Source organism: Ursus arctos, unplaced genomic scaffold (genome assembly GCF_023065955.2).
Source record: "Ursus arctos isolate Adak ecotype North America unplaced genomic scaffold, UrsArc2.0 scaffold_1, whole genome shotgun sequence".
In the NCBI taxonomy this organism is placed as follows: domain Eukaryota; kingdom Metazoa; phylum Chordata; class Mammalia; order Carnivora; family Ursidae; genus Ursus; species Ursus arctos.
Window position 1 is genome coordinate 55,809,082 of NW_026622763.1, and position 14,817 is coordinate 55,823,898.

At 37.4% G+C, this 14,817-nt stretch overlaps 1 long non-coding RNA gene across 1 annotated transcript in view; it reads right to left on the reverse strand.

The window, feature by feature from the left end:
* Positions 1–11,133: 11,133 nt before the first annotated feature.
* LOC123000648 (uncharacterized) overlaps positions 11,134–14,817 on the reverse strand; it is a 101,012-nt gene continuing 97,328 nt past the window's right edge. The window contains exon 10 of the long non-coding RNA XR_008961539.1: positions 11,134–11,623. This is a non-coding gene — a long non-coding RNA (uncharacterized LOC123000648). The remainder of the gene's footprint in view (positions 11,624–14,817) is intronic.

A 14,817-nucleotide genomic window follows, 5' to 3' on the forward strand; every position in this document is an offset into this window, starting at 1 on the left:
AAAGGCAAGAGAGTGGTTTAAAAAAAAAAAAAAAAAAACAATTAATTAAATGTCCTTCTTTCCTTTTATCCTTTTAACAGAGCAGCCTTACATTTTCAGTCTTTCACGTCTCATATACACATCACAAATTCATTGAAATTGAACAGACATTAGAGAAACACTTCTGTTTTCTTTTCAAGGAAGAAGGAAGGCCAGAATTGACATAGGGGTTTTTCCAACGGGGAAGGCAGCTAGAGAAGACGGCCATGACTTATCTAAAAGCACGCTGTGTCTCTGAGGAAAGATGGGCTTCGCACCCCCAGTCTGAACTATTCTCTTCTCACCCTGAATCATTCACCCCTCCTCTTCCCTTATTGAACCAGCTTTTTGTTTTTTTGTTTTGTTTTAATTTAAATTCAATTAGCCAACATATACTACATCATTAGTTTCAGATGTAGTGTTAAATAATTTGTCAGTTTCATATAACACCCAGTGCTTATCACATCACGTGCCCTCCTAATGTCCATCACCCAATTACCCCTCCCCACCTACCTCCCCTCCAGCAATCCTCAATTTGTTTCCTAGAGTTAAGAGTCCCTCATGGTTTTTCTCCCCCTGATGACTTCCTATTCAGTTTTCCCTCCCTTCCCCTACCATCCTCTGCCCTGTTTCTTATGTTCCACATATAAGTGAAACCATATGATAATTGTCTTTCTCTAATTGACTTCTTTTGCTCAGCCTAATACCCTCCAGTTCCATCCACATCAATGTAAATGGTAAGTATTCATCTTTTCCGATGGCTGAGTAATATTCCGTTGTATACATATACCACATCTTCTTTATCCATTCATCTGTCTATGGACATCTCTCGGCTTTTTACACATTTTGGCTATTGTGGACATTGCTGCTATGAACATTGGGGTGCAGGTGCCCCGTCAGACCACACCTACATTTGTAGGGTAAATACCTAGTAGTGCAATTGCTGGGTGTAGGGTAGCTCTATTTTTAACTTCTTTAGGAACCTCCATACTGTTTTCCAGAGTGGCTGCACCAGCTTGCATTCCCACCAACAGTGTCAGATGGTCCCCCTTTCTCTGCATACTCGCCAACATTAGTTGTTTCCTGTCTTGTTAATTTTAGCCATTCTGACGGGTGTGAGGTGATATCTCATGTGGTTTTGATTTGTATTTCCCTGATGCCAAGTGATGTGGAGCATTTTTTCATGTGTCTGTTGGCCATGTGTATGTCTTCTTTGGAGAAATGTCTGTTCATTTCTTCTGCCCATTTCTTGGCTGGATTATTTACTTTTGGAGTGTTGAGTTTCGTTAAGTTCTTTATACATCTTGCATCCTAGTCCTTTATCTGCTATGTCATTTGCAAATATCTTCTCCCATTCCATAGGCTGCCTTTTAGTTTTGTTGACTATTTCCTTTGCTGTGCAGAAAATTTTTATTTTGATGAAGTCCTAATAGTTCATTTTTGCTTTTGTTTCCCTTGCCTTTGGAGATGTGTCTAGCAAGAAGTTGCTGCGGCAGAGGTCAAAGAGTGAAGCAGCCTTTTAGAAATGTATCTTCTTTTCCATTCATCTAGTAGACCCCTTACTATCAGTGAAATAGAGTCCGATTTGTTGGTTGTTTTTTTTCCAGGCACCACCCCTACCAATCCAGAGACAGCCACAAGATAACTGGGGCAGGAGGTGCAGATCAAGTTCTTCTGATGCAGAGAAAGATAAAAATGATTGAACAAAAGCCCCTGTTTAGCCCAGTCTCTATTTTTTATTCATTCCAACATACTAAACATTTATAGAACTTTTACAGTTCTGGAACAAATTCCCTTAAAAATTGAGCCTGGGTTGAGGCTTACATTCTAAGCTTCATTAGGAGATGTAATCCCAGGGCAGTGTAAAGATGAGGAAGAGGCAGGTAAGACTGGGGAGAACATGCAAAACACTGTGTTAACAAAATTAGTCCCTTCACGAAGAGAAGTCTCTTGGGATAACCTATACAGAAAGCTGTCTCTCGGAACAGTCCATCAAGGGGTGGAAAGAAAGACAAATTATCTACCCGCCCCCTCGCATCTATCAGATCCTGGAGCCATACCAAGTCAGTTACCAGCCAGCACCTGCAGTGGAAGACATCCAGAGCTCTAGCAAGACAGGCAAAGACTAGAGAATCCGAGGTGGCACAGAAGAGATGTCTGATACACTTACCATAGGCAACGAAATGTCTTGTACACTACTTCATGGTCAAATATAACTATCAACAATACAATCAAATATATCCTACCTGTGTTTTCAAGTCACAACCAACAAAAAAAAATACCTCCCGATCACTGGTTTCCTTTGAAGAAGACATATGTAATAATAGTATACAATATTTTCAGGAATTATTTTCACCTATGAATTTCATTTATAGTATTTCCAAATAATAAGCATTCCTCAAAGAAAAAAACAGTTGATCTGGACAACTTTTGCTTGCTGATGCCCCTCTAGATTAGCAGAATTAAATAAATATCAAGTAAGGGCTTCTAAGGAAATACTAAGAGATCCTGTGAGCTGTCTAGGAAGCCACCTTGTCAGGAAGGTGGTTACAGATGACACTGACTTTCTCAACAGAGTACTGTGAGCATGATGTCCAGTGCTGCAGCAGAAGGAGGGAGAAGTTTATCGCTTCTCGGCCTTTTGGCTAAGATCAAGTGCAGAAGGAGGGAGAAATTTAGGAAGAATAAATTACTCCCTTTGTTAGTATGCAAATAAATTATACACAAATAACATGAGCAAACGAGTTACAATACAAAAAGTCTATCTTATAAAGAAATTTTTAAAATTTGCTTGAAAAAATAAGAAAAGTTTTTTTTAATTATCCTGCCAAATTTCCCACTAAATTATTTAGGCCAAAATAACTCTGCATCTGATGCAATCTGAATCAAGTATCATTGGATACATCTTTAATTGTGATTAAAACACTTCAGCTCTTTCCAATTTCTTTCTGCCCCAAGGGTGTCCAACTGTCCTTAAGGACAAATGACTCTACTATCTTCACCACCATCATTAAGTATTTGGATTGAGTTGAAAATTCATTTTGGATAATAATGTCTTATGTTAAAGAAGTCATTTATTTGAAAGGCACAGAAGACAACTTAATTCTACTATGTACCAAGTCTTACTTGTCATGAATTAGCAGTTTCAGGGGCTTACACCATTAACCCCAAATCCTTAGACTACCTTTATTTTCAGTTTGTCCAAAATTCTTGAAAAATAAACTGTTACTTACATTTGATTATTCTCTACCTACAAGGAAAATAAGGAGTCTGCTCAGGCCCTCCAAAATAGTACTGGGGACCTTATCTTATTATAGGGCTAGTCCACACAAAAGATGCCTTAGCCCCTGTACCAGTTTGCCAGGGTTGCCAGAATAAAGCACCACACAAATTCCGAGTGGCTTAAACAACAGAAATTAGTTTCATCATTTTCTGGAGACTAGAAGTCCAAAATCAAGGTGTTAGCAAGGTTGTTTCCTTCTAAAAGCTGTGTGGGAAGTATCTGTTCCGGTCATCTCTTCCTTGGGGGGTAGATGGCTGCTTTCTCCCTATGTCTCTGTAGAGACAGATCATCTTGCCTCTATGCGAGTCTCTGTATCCAAATTTCCTCTTTTAATAAGGACAACAGTCATACTGGATTAGAGTCCAGTCTCTGTAGAGACACATCATCTTGCCTCTATGCGAGTCTCTGTATCCAAATTTCCTCTTTTGATAAGGACAACAGTCATACTGGATTAGGGTCCACCCAATGATTTCATTGTAACTTGATTACCTCTAAAAGATGCTATTTCTAGGGGCGCCTGGGTGGCTCAGTCGGTTAAGTGTCTGTCTTCGGCTCAGATCATGATCCCATCATGATCCCAGAGTCCTGGGATCGAGCCCTGCGTTGGGCTCTCTGCTAGGCAGGGGGCCCACTTCTCCCTCTCCTCTGCCTGCTGTGCCTGCCACTCCCCCTGCTTGTGTACACACACTCTCTCTCTTCCTCTCAAACAAATAAATAAAATATTTTTAAAAATACTTCTAAAAGATGCTATTTCCAAATAAAGTCACATTTCTGAGGTAGTAGCCACACCACTTCAACATGTGGATTTTGAAGGGAACATGATTCAACCTGTAACTCCCTAACACTCTTGCATCTTGATTATATGGTCTGCAAAGATGGGTTCCATGGTGGTAATGGTAGAGGTTAGGATGCAGTCTCCAGTGTCCAGTCAGAGCCCTTAGCTGGCTGTGAGACCAAAATAAGTCACTCAACCTCCTTAAGCTCCTTTTCTTCACCTGTAAAATGGGAATGGTAATAGTAACCACCCCACAGGATTACCATGAGGATTAAACAGTCAATCCATGTGAAGTGCTTGGCCCAGTGTCTGGCACATAGTCAGTGCTCCTGACACATTAGTTATATTAGCATGAATTATTATTATCCTAAAATGATCAGTCTAAACTGAAAAGTGAAGCACATATACCCAATTACAGAGAAGACAATTTCTACTTTTCCTCTCCAAACAATTTACAATCCCCTTTACATAAGGCTGCCTTTCAAATTAAGACAGATTCCCAGAACAACGTTATCAGGAACAGTTGGCTTAGAATTACATTGACTGGTCTCCACCTCGTCCCACCCTTTAATGTCACAACACAATATTACAACATTAGTTTCAGGTGTGCAACATAGAGATTCAACAACTGTATATGTTATGCTGTGCTCACAAGTGTAGCTACCATCTGTCACCCTACAACACTATTACAACACCATTGACTATTGCCACAAGATTTCTTAAGAGGCAGAGTTGAGGTCAGCTCATTGACCAAATGTCTTACTTCACGTGTGTCCTCTGCAGGAGATATCATGCCACGCAGCTACCTTCTCACAGTATCTGCTTTTCCGTATCTCAGAAAGTCAGTCCCACTCTACATATCCAATTTTTTTTTAGGGAGGGGGAGGCAGAGGGAGAGGGAGAAACAGAATCTTAAGCAGGCTCCACACAGCTCAGAGCCCAATGCGGGGCTTGATCTTATAAACCTGAGATTATGACCTGAGCCAAAATCAAGAGTCAGACACTTAACCAACTGAGTCACCTAGGTGCTCCTCTATATATCCTATTTTTAAGCAGTTCATATGGTAATTGGATTACCAATCTGTGTATATGTGTGTGGTTGTTGTTGAGTTTTTTTCCCAAAACCTTACAAATTTATTAATATTCATGGAGTTTATATATTGAATTTACAAAAGTCTGGGGTAAGAGGGAAGTCTCTACTCTCAAGATTCTAACCTTACGTTAGGAGAATCTGAGACTTATTATAAATACCTGTTTTTACTGTTTCATTTTCATGTTTGGTTAATCTCCTACCTTCTTATGGAGCCGGGAATGAAAGCAGAAAGACCTGTGCAGTGGACTGGGTCTCTGAGCACACCAATGAGCCTCCTCTTCTGGGTGACAATGGCACAGACAAACACTACTCAGCCTGACGTGTTCAGAAGATGTGTTTCCTGGGAGGAAGTCTAACACTCCATTAGAGCATCCAGGACAATGCTATGACTTTTGTGGTCTCTTTCCTTCATTATATATAAATAAATAGATTGATAAATACATACATACATATCACATTTTTCAGCTGATTGGCATAAATATATATAGAGAGATTTATATATATTTATATTAATACATATACATTAATGTTATATATTAAAATATTTTCTTTGACCTAAAAGCTCATCTTATTCTTCTGATTTTAAAAGAAATTAAGAGAATGTCATAGGTCCCCAGGACTATTTGAGTCCTTGCCACTGTGTCTCCTGTGCCCAGAAGATGTCAGTCCTGAGGCAGTATAGTATTTGATACAAGGTTCCTAGCTTGTATCAAATGACTACCTTAACCAACTCACTTTACATCAAAAAGGCCTTTGACTTTTATAACCCTTCTTTACTAAAGTCCTATGAGAAAGAAAATAATATACAGATCTATTGTGACTCTGCATTCCAGCACACAGTTAGAGAAAGGATTATATAAACTCTTTGCACATATTCATATATTCATACTTACCACATCTCGGAATTTTTTTAAGGTTTTGTTTGTTTGTTTGGGGTTTTTTTGTTTTGTTTTTTTTGTTTTATTTTGTTCTGTTTAGTAATCTCTATACCCATCATGGGGCTTGAACTCACAACCCCGAGAGCAAGAGTTGCATGCTCTTCTCTGCTCAGGCGCTCTTCCACATCTCAATTTTAAAGCACATACTTTATTCTCTCTGAATTCCCTCTGTAGATATATAAATATATAAAATAGCACTTGCTGCTTTTGAGAGCATACTATATGTATCAAGAATCGTCTTGGGTGACAATAGCTAAATCGTGGAAGGAGCCGAGATGCCCTTCAACAGATGACTGGATTAAGAAGTTGTGGTCCATATATACAATGGAATATTACTCAGCAATCAGAAAGAACGAGTTCTCAACATTTGCTACAACATGGACGGCACTGGAGGAGATAATGCTAAGTGAAATAAGTCAAGCAGAGAAAGACAACTATCATATGATTTCTCTCATCTATGGAACATAAGAACTAGAATGATCAGTAGGGGAAGAAAGGGATAAAGAAAGGGGGGGTAATCAGAAGGGGGAATGAAACATGAGAGACTATGGACTATGAGAAACAAACTGAGGGCTACAGAGGGGAGGGGGGTGGGGGAATGGGATAGGCCGGTGATGGGTAGTAAGGAGGGCACATATTGCATGGTGCACTGGGTGTTATACACAACTAATGAATCATCGAGCCTTACATCGAAAACCGGGGATGTACTGTATGGTGACTAACATAATATAATAAAAAATCATTATAAAAAAAAAAAAAAAAGAATCGTCTTGGGTGTATCCACATTGCCAGTCCATGGAGACAAATATTATTATCCTCATTTTTATATATAAGGAAACTGAGACTAAAGAGGTCAAGTAACTTGTCTACAACAACAGAATTTAGTAATGGTGGAGGTAGAATTTAAATTCAAGTGCTTTGGATTTCAAAGTCAATGTTCTTTCCACTACATCAAATAAGATTGCTTACATTGAATTGTCCTATTTAATCTCTTTAGATAAAAAGATTTGAAGTGACTTTTTTTAAGAGAAAGTAACCATTTTCAGATTAAGCCAGTTATCAGGTAAAATCATAACATCTAACAGAATCACAAACTTTTTGAGCCAGAGATATATTAGAAGATCCCTAATCTTCAATCACTTCATATTCTGGATGAAGAAATCCCAAAAGGATTTGTGACATTTACGATATCACTATAGAAAGCAGTGTACCTGTAATCATTGCCCCTCACTAAACACAAAAAGCAAAAATAAACAACCTTTATATATGAAGCACACACACAAAAACCAGTAGAAGAGAGTAACATGAATAGAGAGTTATTCTGAACCACCCCTCATGGTTCAGATTGCTGCTAAATGTACCTTTCTTTATCCATCATCATATGCCCCCAAACTGAAGATCAAGTGAGTCAACTTCATATGACTTTAAGTTAGTACAAACAACTGTAATCAACTTAGTAATCAAGGCAGGCTCTATTGAGCTACAGAAACTGAACTGGGCTTTGAAAGATGGGTAGGAGTTGAACTCAGTGCAAGAGTGCTTTCTAGATTATCAGAACAAAGCCATGGATGGAACCACATTAGCATTTGCCCTGAGCTTTGAAATTTTAGAAAGCAATTTCATAAACTCTACCTCCATTATATCTTACAACCTTGCAAGGTTTTTTTTTAAGCAAATATATACAATTTTATTGTTTTTAAGTTAAAAATAAATGAATACTTGTATAACTTTTCAAAACAATACAGAAGTATATAGAATAAGGGCACCTAGGTGGCTCCATTGGTTAAGTGTCTGCTTTCATCTCAGGTCATGATCTCCATGTCCTGCGATCAAGCCCCACATCGGGCTCCTGGCTCAACCGGGAGTCTGCTTCTCCCTCTCCCTCTGCCTCTTCCCCTGCTCATGCTCTCTCTCTCTCTGTATCTCCCTGTCTCAAATGAATAAATAAAATCTCTAAAAAAAAAAAAAAGTATCTAAATATCTAGAATAAAAAGTGAGTGTCCCTTAATCCTTTCTACAAATTCTATCCAGAGCCTCTTCACACAGGTAAAGTTTGGCACATATCCTTTCAGACCTTTCACAATGCATTTACACACACACACACACAAGTCCTGAAATATTCAGAAAAGCTAGAGATGGAGATAGGAGATTTACCAGAAGAAAAGAAACTTTGGTGGAAAGAACTGAGATGTTTGAGGATGAACTAAAATATTTTATGACAGGCAATGTAACCTATACATCACTGGAATGTTGGAGTTGGAGTTTATGTTTGGTTTGGGACAGGGAGGGAGAGAAAGAGAGTTAAAAATAATTATTGGAAGTCCTCAAGTGTCGGTGTTGGGTGAGAGCAGAGCCATCCCAAAGAGCCTAGTTACTTAGGGTACATAGGTTATAGAAATTGGAAGGAACAAGATTGTCTAGTACTCCAATCTCCAAGCTAAAGAATCTACAGGTATTTCCTGGAGGCAGTAAAAAGTCATTGAGGGATGAGCATGGGATGGTTGATGTGATTGATGTCTCAGGAAAATGCATCTTGTAGCAATAGGCAAGACATAGACTCTGAAGTTATGGAGACCAATTAAGAACTTATTAGACCCTTAAAGCACATATTCTCAAGGAAATAGTCTTAAATAAGTTCAAAGGTTTATATACAAGTATTTTCATCACACTATTATAAAAGCAAAAAAGTTTCTAAACAAGGAAACAACCAAAATAGCCAAAAATAAGAAATTAGTTAAGTAAATGATAGCATCCCCAATTCAATGAAATTTCACGAAGCCATTAAAAATAATGTTTTTGTAAAACACTCAGTGACATGAAAAATGCTAGTAATGCAATGTTGAGTGAAAACCCTGACACAAAACTATATACGAGCTTGACCCCAATTATATAGAGAATTTCCTTAAGAATACTGTTGTGATTATCTTGTCTTAGGAAAAGACCATTAGTCTTAATGAACATGTTTTAGTTTATAATGCTCTGCTTTCAGTAAATAAATTAGAGAAACTTTTACGTATCAGCATGACTTGGCTAAAGGAATGTTTCGGTTCCTATTATCAGTTCAGATTTATCTTCCTAAGCATAAGAAAGGATAATAATTAGACTCCACTTCTCTGAGTAGGACTTAGAAGTAAATAAGTAAATAAGCCAATAAAAAGTAAGACTCGCTTTTAATATACTAACACTGAACCCGTGGGGAGTCAGCACCTGCTCATGGACCCTTTACAATGCCAATATTTAAAAAGAAACCCCAAAATTATATATCCACATACGTCTAGAAAGAAAGAAATCAAAGTCCTAGCCATAGTTATAGCTGGGAAATGGCACTATGGGTGATGTGTTTCACTGTTATGTTAATAAGCATATATCACTTTGAAAATTAGGGGAAATTCTGTTTGTTTGTTTGTTTAACTGGGTTTATTTGTTTAAATAAAGGAACAAGTGCTTAAGACTTGAAATGCAGGAACAGAGAAACCAAAAAAGATTCAGCAGTACCTTGTAATCCAGGATATAAAGACTTGATAAAATACAGTTTAAAGTTATATACACATTTCATCAACTTTTCAAAGGAAGAGGATTATAGACATTTTAGACATTAAAAAAACTCAAGTAGGTAATTTTCTCGGGGTTTTCCCAAAGAATCTGTGTGGAATAAAGTAAAAAAGTGAAACAGTAATTCTCTCTACCAAATCTTTCCCCAAGCTTCCAAGATAGCTTTCAATCAGCATCGTCAGGGTGGTAATGCAATACAAGAACATTTCAAAATTTCAATTATTAGTCCAAAACAAGCAAAACAATAAAAAGAGAAAAATTACACAGTATTGCTGTAACATTTTTGAACGGCACTGAGTTCAGACCCAGCCTTTTCTTAAACAAGTTCTCAAATCATCATTCTATAGATCCTCTCACTGTGACTACTTCATAAATGTTAATAGGACTATAAAGTTACTATAATGATTTATAATAATGAAGACAGAGACTCCTAAATTAGAAGTCTATTCTCCATTTTCCACCAAAATAGTCAACAGGTAAATTCTACTTTGCCATAAAATTTCTATTTCTATTATTTCAGTCGTTAAACCAAATGGTAATGAAATAAAAATTTACAGTACCTGATGGGGCCAGGATTAACCCAATCCTGCCCACAGTCTTCATTAAAATTGACTGTGGACTTCCTCCCTGCCCCTGACTTCGCCCAGGAGAAACAGACACCTCTGGACCACCCAGAGATTCCTGTCCACTCTAACAAGAATTTCCCTGAGTAATTATGTAAAGCTCAAATAAAATAAAATTAAATTAAATAGAAATCAGACATACTCTAATTTCACTAATAAAAATAATAACTAAGAATAGTTTATACTACATCTATAGAGCATTTGTTTCTGTGTAGCAATGGATACACAATAAGAATATGGAGAGAGGTTAACAAAAAAAATTTGCATGTTATGTTTTTGCAGGCTCTGACATGTTCATGGTTTTTTTCCTGATCTCAAATTAAGTCTTCTTAATTTGTTTTTAAGCCTTGGCATTGTTAGTTGAACCGAAACTGGTAAATTAAGCTTCCTGAGGCCACATTGGCCTTATCAGAAAATAAATTTGTTAAAATTTATTTAACAAATACTTATTAGCCAATTACTCTGTGAAATGCACTAGTAAATAAATAGGTATTGGAAAATAATCATTTATTTCACCAGTGGAAATTTTAAAACTACTATTTCTTTTTCTGACTGTTGACCATTAGCCATTCTTCCTCAAAGCCTTCTCTACCTAATATGAGATGAAAAGTAACAAAATCCAAATACTAAAGGATCATTAATGTAAAGTCTTTAATTTACTCATGTAGTCGGATTCTATTTTCAAGTTCAAACCCTAAGAATATAAAAATGCTAAACTTCAAAACAGTGATATGTCAATTAATGCATGCTTAGAAAGCCCTTTTTTTTTCCAGTTTTATTGCAATATAATTGACATATAACATTGTATTAGTTTTAGGTATGCAACATAACATATATATATCATATATATCAAAATAATTATTACAATAAGTTCAGTTAACATCTATCACCGCACATATTTACAAATATTTTTTCTTATTATGAGAACTTTTAAGATCTACTCTCTTAGCAACTTTCCTTTTTTTTTCCTAAGGTAATATCTGTGCCCAACATTGGGCTTAAACTCATGACCCCAAGATCAAGAGTTGGAAGCTGTACTAACTGAGCCAACCAGGTGTCTTCTTCTTGTTAAGTAAACAACAGCTTTCAAATATACAATACCATATTGTTAACTATAGTCGTCATGCTGTACATTACATCCCACAACTTATTTATCTTATAACTGGAAGTTTGTTACCTTTTGATCATCTTTGCCCACTTTAGAAAGTTCTTTAAGGATACCAAATCCTATGGCGTCTGTATGCTCAGCGGCATGATTACATCTGTTGGTGGCCTCTGGTTGTACTGAAAATTTTCTTGCCAAATAGGACTGCAACCCAAGTTTCCCCAGGCCTCCTCAACCTGTGAATATACACAGAATCACAGAACTCAAATTAGAACTCAAATTCTGGTGGTCCTTGCATCCACCTGGCAGGACCTCAACAACCTATACAATTTCTCGAGTGCTTCTGGAAATACAAGTGCTCTCTGAAGTCGGGTGTTTCGGGTGTGCTCACGAAGAATCTGAGCATCTGCTTGGCTGTCTCTGACATCCGCTGGGCACTTCCATGACACCAGGCTTGCATGCTTTGCCAGACCACACTGCCGCCCTTCTGCCACCAGAGGAACCAGAGATGTGCGGCGGGATGGGGATGATGCCCAACACCTCCCTGATGTTGATGAGGGTTGACATTACAACACGTTCAAAAGTTCCAACACAAAGTGACGTTTGTATGACTGAGCCATACAGAATTTTGGGGTTTTCACTATATTGTACACCTGAAACTATTATAATACTGTATGTTAACTATACTGAAATTAAAACAAAAACTTAATAATGTAAATAAATACAGAGAAATTTGGGGAAAAAAAGGATCTTGGATTTTGGTTGTGGTTTGACTTTTATAGGCAACACGCTCCCCACAGTAACCAGATCTCGATCACTGGGTCAGGCGTGCCTGACACCTTCTTTCTTTAAAATGAGTTCTCTCCTTGGAAGCTCTCCAGACCTCCATTCATAATACCCTTTAGGTGCCATCCCATGCACACCCACACATAGTCAAACCCCACCTCAAGCTCAAGCTGAGATGCCCCTATATATTAATCACAGCTACTGGAAGGCTAAATGAAAGTGACAACTTTGGAAGAAAAAATACTCTTTCAGTTTCCTCTAGAGAAGGGCTCTGTGGTTCAAGTTTGGGGTTTATTATTTTTGGGAGACATAAATTTTTTATTTAGAGCAAGTCACTATATTTCTTCCTTTGGTTTAAATTTCACCAAAATAATTTAAAGCTTGAACCCTAAAATTCCCATTTGCTCACTCTCACAGAGTAAATGAGTATTTAAGCCAGGCAAACAGAACCACTTATATTTAATGGTGTCATAAATGGATTGCAAAATATTTTAACCCATTGGTAATCCTTCGGGCCATTACTCTCAAGGAATGAAAGAGTAGGTTATGAGTGCTATTTCTAAAATTAGTAACATACCCAAGAGTTCCAGTAACTCTCCACTGTTTCACTGGATAATTTTCACCTAGCTAAATGCAAGTACAAGAAGAAATTGACAGTGGGTCTCAGGAGAACTGTATTTCTCTGCTGATCTCTTCACTTCCGTGCACTGGTTCTCCCCAAGACAACAGTTTTCTCACTGGTCATCAATCTGGGCAATGGCAGATGGCCTTTCCATTCCATAGTTCACTTTAAGATCAAGAGGCCTAAACCACAATACCATCCTTCTCTTTATCCCCTCACTTATTTAATCACCCCCTGATTCTGGTGATTATGCTTGGGCTACTTGTTAGCAAGAAATCCCGATTCTGTTCCAAAGCAGACTCTCGTTTCTAGTCTTCAAGCCTTGCTTCATGTTTTGAGACACAGTATATCATGGTAGTCAAGAGCACGGACAATAGACACAGAACATCCATCCTCAAATACCGCTTCCTCACTTATGAGTTGTATGACCTTGGGCGAGTTACTTAAACTCTCTAAACTCCAATTTCCTTATTTTTAGAATGAAGACAATGATAATAAAACCCACCTTATAGGTTTGTTGTTAGCATTAAATGAGTAACACACATACAGCTGTTAGAAGAGTATCTGGTACATAATAGGCATTCGTTGTCGCTAATACTTTAGAACTATTCTGTTGAAGACAGGAGGAGGCAAAGCTGGCGAGATTCTGAAGAGGACAAATACCATTATCTAAAAACACTCTCCAGGAGTTTGGTTCATGGCTGAGTGACATTGAGAAAGTAACTCTCTAAACCTCTGTCTCCTCATCTATAAAATGGTGCTAATTGAAAAAAAATGCATGTAAATTACTTGGCAATGACCTAACATGCAGTAAACACTAATATTAGCTCCTATATCATCTGTAAAATAATCCATAATTATGTCTGCTTTACAAGAGTATTGTAGGGAGATAACATAGGTGGAGGACTAGCATAATGATTTAATATTTATTAAGTAGAGGGTCAATACATAGTTTCTTTTCCACACTTTGTTCTCAAACTGTATGGAATTATATATCATCTCTTTTTTAAGTACCCTTGCCTTTCCTTCCCTTACCAGCTATACCTGGAAGTTCAAGGAATGACGCTAGTCAGTGATTATGTAAATTCTACCTACCAGCAAGACCCTCCACAATTCTGTAATTGATAAGCAAACCTTTATCAAAAGTGAGGATTTATCTAGATAATTCAATTTCTAGCAACATATCAGACTAAGTCTCAGTACCAACCTTTCCTGGAAATGACTAAAAATGCTGGCTATAATAGAGGGACATCTTGAATGCATCCAAATGAAAGCAAAAGAATGAGGAATACCTAGAAATGCAGTACTGAATCGACTCTTCCCTCAGAGCTTTTGCTGCACCCAGTGAACTTGAGCACAAATTTTTGTGTTCTGGAAACACAAAACAAAACCCCAGGACCACCCACATTGCAGTGTTTTATATTAGAACCCTCATAAAACTGGGCACAAACACGGAAACTCAGTGAAAGAGGGGACTAAAATAAACCACCCATTTCCACCATTCCCTCCCCAAAAAAATTGCATGGAAAACTAGCAGTCTCAAAACTTGGCAGTGAGTAGAGTGGGGGAAAATTATACCCTGAGAATTCATAACCACAAACTACCCTTCCACAAGTTAGCACAACAGATTTTCACTTTTGAAGCAGCCTAAATAAAACCTGAAGTCAATTGTATTCAAAGTGGTCCTGGACTGGTAATGTCCCAAGTGTCTAACAAAAACAAATGCAAATCCTTTGTAGGAAATAGACTCTTTCAATGTAGGATACAAAGAATCTCAATGGATGCTTTTCCAAGGAAAACTAAACAATGTAAGAGTCAAAATTACTAAAGAAGAAATCAAAGCCATGAGTAAGAGCCAGCAGAAACAAAAGTTAACACAAACAGACCCAAAATACTTCAACTACTTAAATTATCAGATACAGAATATTAGTATAGAAAAGGTGGGACAAATGGAAAACATAGAAGACAATAAAAATAAACCTAAATATGTCTGCAATTGCAACAAATATAAGCAGATTAACT